Source organism: Hordeum vulgare, chromosome 2H, assembly GCF_904849725.1.
Source record: "Hordeum vulgare subsp. vulgare chromosome 2H, MorexV3_pseudomolecules_assembly, whole genome shotgun sequence".
NCBI classification, from domain to species: Eukaryota; Viridiplantae; Streptophyta; class Magnoliopsida; order Poales; family Poaceae; genus Hordeum; species Hordeum vulgare.
The window spans coordinates 417,366,905-417,375,517 of record NC_058519.1 but is presented as its reverse complement, the minus strand read 5'-3'; the positions used below and the strand labels follow the sequence as shown (position 1 = coordinate 417,375,517).

The following is an 8,613-nucleotide window of genomic DNA, read 5'->3' as shown; positions in this document are numbered from 1 at the left end:
CGAAAGGGGAGGACTTTAACCCGAGCGAGGGGCCTATTGATCAAGAGCTGGTGATGATAGCTGGCAACGGGAGGCCCCATGGCTCAATCGCCATTAGAGAAGGCCTTATACGTTGTCCTGGCACTCTCCGGCAGATGAAGGCACGCCAAACGAGCTCCTGTCCAGAGATAACACCTCGTCCATGGCCAGTCGAGCTCGCCATCGAGGTTAGTTTAATGTACTCTACTATCTTTCTGAATTATGTTGTGCGTTGGAACCAATATGATTATAATGCTAACAATGAGTTGTGTTGTATTCTGAAAGAGAGAGAGGCAATTCAGGCGCTTTTGACGAAGAAGGATAAGGAGATGAAGGAGCTGGAGGAGAGGACGACTACATTGATGGAGGCAGAGAGGGCACGGAATGATGCGTCTAACAGGGCCATATTCGAGCTCTTCGTGGTAAGTTTCTTCTTCATATTATTTCAAATCTTCCATTTTAATGTCCGTTTCATTAATAACTAAAAAGTTTGAGTTGTCAAAACCAAATGTACATTCTATGTGCGAGAAGACCGGACATGTCCCTCTGGCGATGCCAGTCATTAACATGGCGGGGACGGTGAGTTTCATTTCAATGAAGTGATCTTAAGAGCGTCATCATGCTAACGGCACATTGTAAAGATGTTTGGTGCAGAATATCTTTCGAAACGCATCGCACGACCTTTCTACGGTGGAGCCTTCTCCGAGACAGCCTTCTCCACGTGAAACAAGCCAGAGACACCGTGCTTCACCGCCGCGATGACGATAATGGTATGTTATTTCTAGCGTTTTGCTTAACAACCGCATAATGGTCCAATATGATTTATTAAGCATACTTAGCTCCTAAATGACATATTTAACCCAAGTTAGGTCCATAATGGTCTCCTTCTCCTTCTCCTCCTCCTCCTCCTCCTCCTCCAATTGAGCTCAAAAATGCCTTAACAATCATAGTTGTCTCCAAAATGACATATTTTACCCAAGTTAGCTCTAGAATGGCCAATACTTAGCTTGGCTTCCACCTAAATGACATAATTAGCTTAGTTAGCTCGAAAATGGCCTATTTAATAAAAAATGACCTATACTAACCTAATTATCCTCCAAACTGACATAATTAGCTCCAAAAAGGCATAATTAGCTAATTTAGCTCAAAGAAGAGGACAAGATGAGAAGATAGAGGAAAAATGAAAAGAAGGAAGAAGAAGAAAAGAAGAAGGAGGAGAAGAAGGAGAACAGTTCTCCTTCTTCTTCCTCCTTCTTCTTTTCTTCTTCTTGTCCTTCTCCTTCTCCTTCTCCTCCTCCTCCTCCTCCTCCTCCTTCTTCTTTTACTTCTCCTTATTCTTCTCTTCTTGCTTCTTCTCTTTCTTCTTCTACGTAGCTTAGACTCATCCAACAAAGACATACTTAGCTATATATCCTACAAAATGACATAATTAGCTTAGTTAGGTATAAACATCATAAGAACCTTGGTTAGCTCATTAAAACGACTAATTTAGCTCCAAAATGAAATAATAAGCTCAAAATGGTATAAGAACCTTGGTTAGATCATGAATATTATATACTTAGCTTGGCTTCCACCTAAATGACATAATTATCCAGTTTAGCTTGAAAATGCCTTAATAATCATAGTTGGCTCCAAAATGACATATATTACCCAAGTTAGCTCTAGAATGGCCTATACTTATCTTGTCTTCCACCTAAATGACATAATTAGCTTAGTTAGCTCGAAAAGTTACATATTTAATAAAAATACCATATACTTACCTAATTATCCTCCAAATTGGCATAATTAACTCCAAAAAGGCATAATTAGTTAATTTAGCTCGAAGAAGAGGACAAGAGGAAAAGATAGAAGAAGAATGAAAAGAAGGAAAAAGAAGAAGAGAAGAAGAAGAGAAGAAGGAGGAAAAAGAAGGAGAGTAGCTCCTTCTCCTTCTTCTCCTTCTTCTTGTCCTTCTTATTTTCTTCTTCTTCTCCTCTTCCTTCTCCTTCTCCTCCTCCTCCTCCTCCTCATTTTTCTTCTTTTTATTCTCCTTCTTCTTCTCTTCTTGCTTCTTTTTCTTCTTCTACGTAGCTTATTTTCCACAACAAAGACATATTTAGCTAATTACCCTCCAAAATGACATAATTAGCTTAGTTAGGTAAAAACATCATAAGAACCTTGGTTAGCTCATTAAAATGACTAGTTTAGCTCCAAATTGACATAATAAGTTCAAAATGGCTTAATAATCATAGTTGGCTACAAAATGACACATTTTATCCAAGTTAGCTCTAGAATGACCTATACTTAGCTAAGTTCTCTCCTAAATGACATAATAAGGCTATGTAGCTCCAAGATGACCTATTCCACCTAACTTAGCTATTAAATGGCATATACTTAGCGAAGTTCTCCCGGAAATAACCTATACTTCTCTCCTTCATCTAGTCATCTTCTTCTAACTTTCTTATTTGCAATTTTGCAGATTATATTCACTTCACGAGAAGCTTGGATTATATTGATGGAATGCTTGAATCTGGTTTCTTCTACCATGGCTTCACGGACGTTTGGGTTGAAACTATTGTAGTATATGGATATATATGAAACTTTGTATGCATGAATGAAACAGGTGTAATATATGGTTTGGTACGGATGCACCTTGCATAATATGTATGTATTATGGATGAATGTTATTTTAATATGGTTATGAGTACGGAAACAAAACTATTTCTATTAAATTATTTTTTTTTTTATATATATATCCTGATTATTGTGAAAATTGCTGGATATGATAGAAAATAAAATAAGCAGGAGCTCTTTTGAGCCTTTTCCGTCCGCCCACCGACGGCAAAGGCCTTGCAGCAGACGACAAAGGCTCAAAATAGCCTGGTTGAAACACGTTGGGCGTGCCCCTTTGCCGTCGGCCTCAAACACGACAGACCGCAAAGGGGGGAGGAGCTGACGGCAAAGGTGGAGGGAGAGAGGGGCTGGATGCCCCCCTTTGCCGTCGGCCTCAAACATGGCTGACAGCAAAAAGGGGAGGGCAGGCGGCAAAGCGAGGAAGGGCAGCCTGCCCTTAGCACTTAACGGGAGCGTTTGCGGATCTGTCGTCCCATTTTATTTGCCGACTGCCCCCCATGGCAAAGATCCTTTGCCGTACGAATATTTTTTTCCCGTCTAGTTTGCCGTCAGCTGATGGACGACAAAACCTTTGCCGTCCGGGGTTCCCCCCTTTGCCGTCAGCCATGGCAGACGGCAAAGTCTCAGATTCCTGTAGTGGCACATCCAGCTAGCAACCAGAACACTCACAAGGTTGTAGCCAAGGTCGAGCTTCACTGCCACGCAATATCTGTTGAGGCACCTTCTCATGGGTATCCATGGGTGCCCTCTCCGCCAAGTAGTGAAACCACTTTGTTGCTCATATACGTGAACTCCGCCACCTGTGAGGAAGCATGACAAGGTCACACTGGATGGAGGCATGGGTGGGGCAACCATATGACAAAATAGACAATGACTACATCAAACAAGAATTGATACCTAATAATGCAAGATTGATACATTGGATAACGCCACCAGTTTGCGGCTATATAAATTCTTGCCTCATGATATTAATAAGACCTTAGCTAAGTTTGGACAATATGCCTTCCTCAAATAACGATCAACAAATCTATACTTATACTAATTATGCATTCCCAAGAAATTCCTACAAATTTGGTTCTTTTAGTATAACTATATTTTAATAGTTAATAACTCACATATGTTTGCTGCAGTTTACATATGATCGAATCTTTTAGCTTGGATCCTGTCTAGCATCTGTGGAATTTTTATGGGCCGATGGAAGTCCATTTTAAGTTGTTTCTACCAACTTTGCTGCTGCTTTGCAATCACTAAACATGAATTAATGGCCCGCTTTGATCAATCTGGCAGTGATTTGATTTTGTTTATCCCTATCATTTTGTTGGTACTATGGACATTCACTACTCACTGAACTTGAATTAAGAAACTCTATTGATTAATCATGATGCTTGGATGTCAATATGTTTATAACGCACATATTTGAATGAAATGAGAACTGATTGCAGATGTGACCATGGGGTTCAAGGTCAATCGGTCAAGGATGGTAGTCAGAATTACGCAAAGATGTTTTTCATGGAGTTACATGTGCACGTAAGTAGCTCAAGTACCGTTATAAGTAATGTACTATTTATACTTTTTTCCACCATAAAATGTGCTACCACCATTTCTCTATCCAAATTGCATGTTTTGGAGTTTACATGTAGGCTTACCTACCATGTAAAACCGTGTGGCGCTACCTACTTAAGAAACGCAATGGGTTGTTCTCTTGACTCCTGGAAGTTAGTCATCTAATCTCTAAGGTTTTTCCGTCATGCTCTCTACTGATTTTCCTCTTAATTTTTATTTTAATAGAGAGTTAACATTTTTTATTTTTTGCGTAAAAAACTATTGTTTTACAGATAAAGTACACGACAAAGATAGCGGGTCATATTGTTGGTGAGAACGGTTGTAAGATTCCATGGTCGTCAACACCCAAGAGGAGTGTGATTTATACTGCTACAAGTGCTTAACCATGCATGTAAGATATTTTGCAGGTATTATTTCCGTGTTATCTGTATCTGTAGGCTCCTTTGGGTGATTAGAACCATAAGCTTTCTAGGGCTGACAAGAGTCAGTTCGCATGCGGGTCGTACAAAACTAGGTAGTGCTATCCTTTTTGAAGCAACAGAAGTTTTGAGTTCAAATTAATCATTTTAAAGATGTCGAGTATTGGGCAAACATAAGGGTACATTATGTAGGTCGGATCAATTGTAATATGTCCATGGTCATCAACAAGAATGTGATTACATTATGTAGGTCGGATCAATTGTAATATGTCCATGGTCATCAACAAGAATGTGATTTATACTACTACAAGTGCATACCTCCGTATGATAATATTAAAGGTATTATTGTTGCTTTGTCGGTTTTTGTAGGCTGCTTTGGGCGATCAGAAAGGTAAGCTATCTTACATAGTTAAATAGCTGGAAGAAGTACAAATCGCACTCTTACAATATATTCTTCAAAGTATTATTTCATTACCAATTTTATAAGCTTACTCCTAGCATTTTTCTTTACCAGGGAATTTTTCTCAGGACTATATAGGCGAATGGTAAATTCTCCAAAAGCACATATAGTATTAATATACAACTTTGTAGTCAAGGTTGAGGTCTTTTTTTCAACTTGAGCAATCTTAGAGTTATTGCCTAGATATATTTTGTCGAAATTAGATGGTTTCCATTTCATATGCATGTTTCCATACCTCTTAAAGGAAAGTGGTCATATGAAATTCTAGAGCCATACATGGAAATATTTGTTTTGTAGAATTTCAGTCTCATCTGATCGCCCCTTCATGTATTGAGGGTTGGTTAAGTGTTCTCAGATTCTTAGGCATTAACATGGTTGATAGAGGCCTTGCTGCCCTGATTCTTGGGGGCGATCCGATTCTTCTTTGCTATTGCAGGGGCTTTCATGACATATATGTTGAACTGTGTAATATATTCGTAGATGCTTAGGCATTAACATGGTAGGTTCTTAACATGAGCGTGATTTATTCTACTATATGTTGAACTGTGTAATATATTCTTAGAAACAGAAGTATTGCATATTCCATATTTTTTTAGCCGTACTGTTATTTTTTTTACCATGGAGTTTTGTTCATGACTAAGCTGACAAAGGGTAAATCCTTTAAAACCAAGAATAGTATAAATATATGCAGCTTAGTTCAGTTCAAGGTTGCTAAATTACATCTTTGCTTTACGTATCAAAACCACATTAGTAAGTCTCGAGCTATTCAAAGCCTGGCTTTTCCCATGCACATTCTTATTTTTATTAAGGTTTATTTCATGACTTCATTTCCAGATACAATACTAAATCAAAACAATTGTTTGATTAGATTTTAAGATGCGCCCACTATGTAAAGTTGCCACTATGCCTATTGGTAGAGTTGCCGGCCCACTAGGTAGGAATGTATGTGTACCTTCATCATCTGCATGTGGATAATGCTACCATATAGTATCTTTGATTCTTATTCTTCTTAATTTAATATGCATCATTAAAACAATCTAAGTAATTCATTTTAAAAAATCTAGCTCGTGCGAATGCACGGGTTGACGACTAGTAATAATAATAGGTCAGACAATCTACAAAACCAGCTAAATTAGCTAGAAAAAGGTAATGGTCTGATGCACTTATGCTGTATGGCAGAGAACTAGATTTACAAGATAGTTATTAATGCACGGACAGTATGTTATGAAGTGGATGTCCCTGATCCGATTCAGAGATTCCATCCTAATGCTACCCCTTTTTGAGAGCCACAATCTGATTATCCTCTGGATGCGAACACAACAGAAATAGGAATTGGATGTCCTTGATCCGATTCAGAGATTCCATCCCATTAATGGTACCCCTTTTTGACAACGACAATCTGATTATTATCTAGATGCTAACACAACAGAAAAAACATGACATCGCTGAACAACTACGTTTTACTGGGCAGTAATATTCAATGTAGAATGATATAACGATGATGTACAAGGGCAATACTTCCAGGTACCACCAGCAATGGAGGTTTCACACAGATTTAGGTGGCCTCGTTGGAGACCTTGAAAGAGTAGGTAGAGGTCACCTGCACCTTACCAGGTTGTTGAGGTTAGGTCAAGGAGAAGAGGGAGTACCAAAGGCTGGGTTGATGATTCCCGTTCTGGCCACCACATGATAGCTTGGCTTGGTCGGCAATGGCCATGTGAGAGAAGAATCCAGCGGTTCTAATGCCCAGAGTGGGAAGACCCCGTGGCACCAAGTCCAGCCAAATCCTTTACCAAATTTGGTCAGGAAGTGGAGCGTGGTAGCATCCTGAAACACAGATCTAAGCATGGAGAAGGTGGCTGGCTGGGCATTGGAAAGATGAGATGCGACAGGGGGAGAAAGGGATACCTTGAAGACCCTCTATTGATGATGAAGATTGCGATGTTGAGTCCCCGCTACTGGAGGATGGAGAGATCCGTGGGGATGTTACCCAGCCCACCGCTGTCGGCCGCCGACCGCCTCCATCTAAATCCGCCTGTGCGGGGGGCGCGCCTAAAGCAAGAAAAGAGATGACCTCCTCCATTTGAATCCGCCCTCGGTGACTCCTAGCGGACGGATGGTGCGGGGATGGGAGGAGGACGGGTGGTGCGGCCAGTGTTTGGGGAGAGAAATCTAGGGTTTCGATGGGGGAGAAGAACCGACGATGACACGTGAAAGGATTAGTTCACGAGATTTATCGGGGAGTCATTTACCAATACACCCTCTTTGGGGTGTACTTTATTTTCCTGCCTCGAGGGTAATTTAGTCATTGAAGTTTAAAACCCGCGTGCCAAGAATTGGTGTCCATAGGCGGAATGGTGGAAGGGTGTTAAGCGCTAAGAAAATTTTTACGTGAATGGGTAAGAAAATTTTGACCTGAACAAAAATAATAATTAAATCCCTCTCACAAACGTTTTTCAATCAAACATATTTAGTTTAAGTATGTTATATATTGTTTCAAATGTTTCAGGCCCATTATTTGATATATATTTTTATCAAACTTTATAGAATTAGATGTAAATATTTTATTTGAACAATGTTGTATGACTAGATCAAATCTAGCATATCGTCTAGCCACGATGGCTTACTACGAATAATATTTTTTTGTACGAAACATGACATGAGCAAATGTATCTCACTTATGGTGGGTAACCTTACTAGTAGGACGAGATTCAGAGTCATGTTCATATTTTATTTTCTTATTACTTCCATTGAATCGTTGGCCTCACATGTCATCTGTTAGCGTGTCCCATGTGATAGGTGGATTAGACGGCCCCACATGTCAAATTTGTTACTGGGTCCCACCATTCAGTTGGATCGTCAAGTCAATGTATAGGTCCTTTTTTCACATTATTTGGTGAGATTGACATGTGGACCTCACAAGTAGTCAAATTTGCTAAGGTGTTCGTCAAGTTGACCATATTAATTGATCATGGTGGACCTCAAATAAGGGTATAAACAATGCTACACGTTGTTATGACCATTCTCTGTAATTCGATAATGACCTTCTTCAATTGTCATGAAAGTGAAGGACTAAAGCCCTCCTAGACCCTCGACGACCAATTTGTGAATTTTGTTCATGGATTTATGACCAATTTTAGAGCCGTCACTTTATTTTGTCATAAATGAGTGTTTTTCTTGTAGTGGTTTCGGCCATCTTCCGAGCCGCCTCCTCCCATCGGTTGTTCTACTCCTCTTCCAGTGCCTTATTGGCAGCATCAGCAGCGGCCCAGGTGGCTCGCTCGGCAGCGGAGGTTGTATCTTCCTCCACTTCTTCGGCATCCCTACCGAATGCAAACCAATAAGGGAATAACCTTCATACAAGAATCAAAAAAGGGAGAATGATGATCCCTTACCAGGAAACGACGGGCACTGGCCTCTTTCCGGTGGTGGCTCGCTGCTTCTTACCGTCGCCGCCTCGGCTTTCGACCGGAGGTCCTATTGCAGCATGCTTGGGAGCCGGCTTAGCAGCAATGACCCCCTTGCCCTTCTGCCGGGCCG

The 8,613-nt window shown here is 40.3% G+C and overlaps 1 long non-coding RNA gene across 2 annotated transcripts; it reads right to left on the bottom strand.

Annotated features, from left to right (window-relative positions):
* Positions 1 to 1,392: 1,392 nt before the first annotated feature.
* On the bottom strand, positions 1,393 to 7,262 carry LOC123426472. Of its 2 annotated transcripts, none has more exons than XR_006622222.1 (3): positions 6,982 to 7,262; positions 3,301 to 6,900; positions 1,393 to 1,431 (listed from the first exon to the last, which is right to left on the bottom strand). It is a non-coding gene; the product is annotated as an uncharacterized LOC123426472 (long non-coding RNA). The 2 variants fall into 2 exon arrangements; XR_006622223.1 differs by lacking the exon at positions 1,393 to 1,431 and adding an exon at positions 2,055 to 2,088.
* Between the last annotated feature and the right edge of the window lie 1,351 nt (positions 7,263 to 8,613).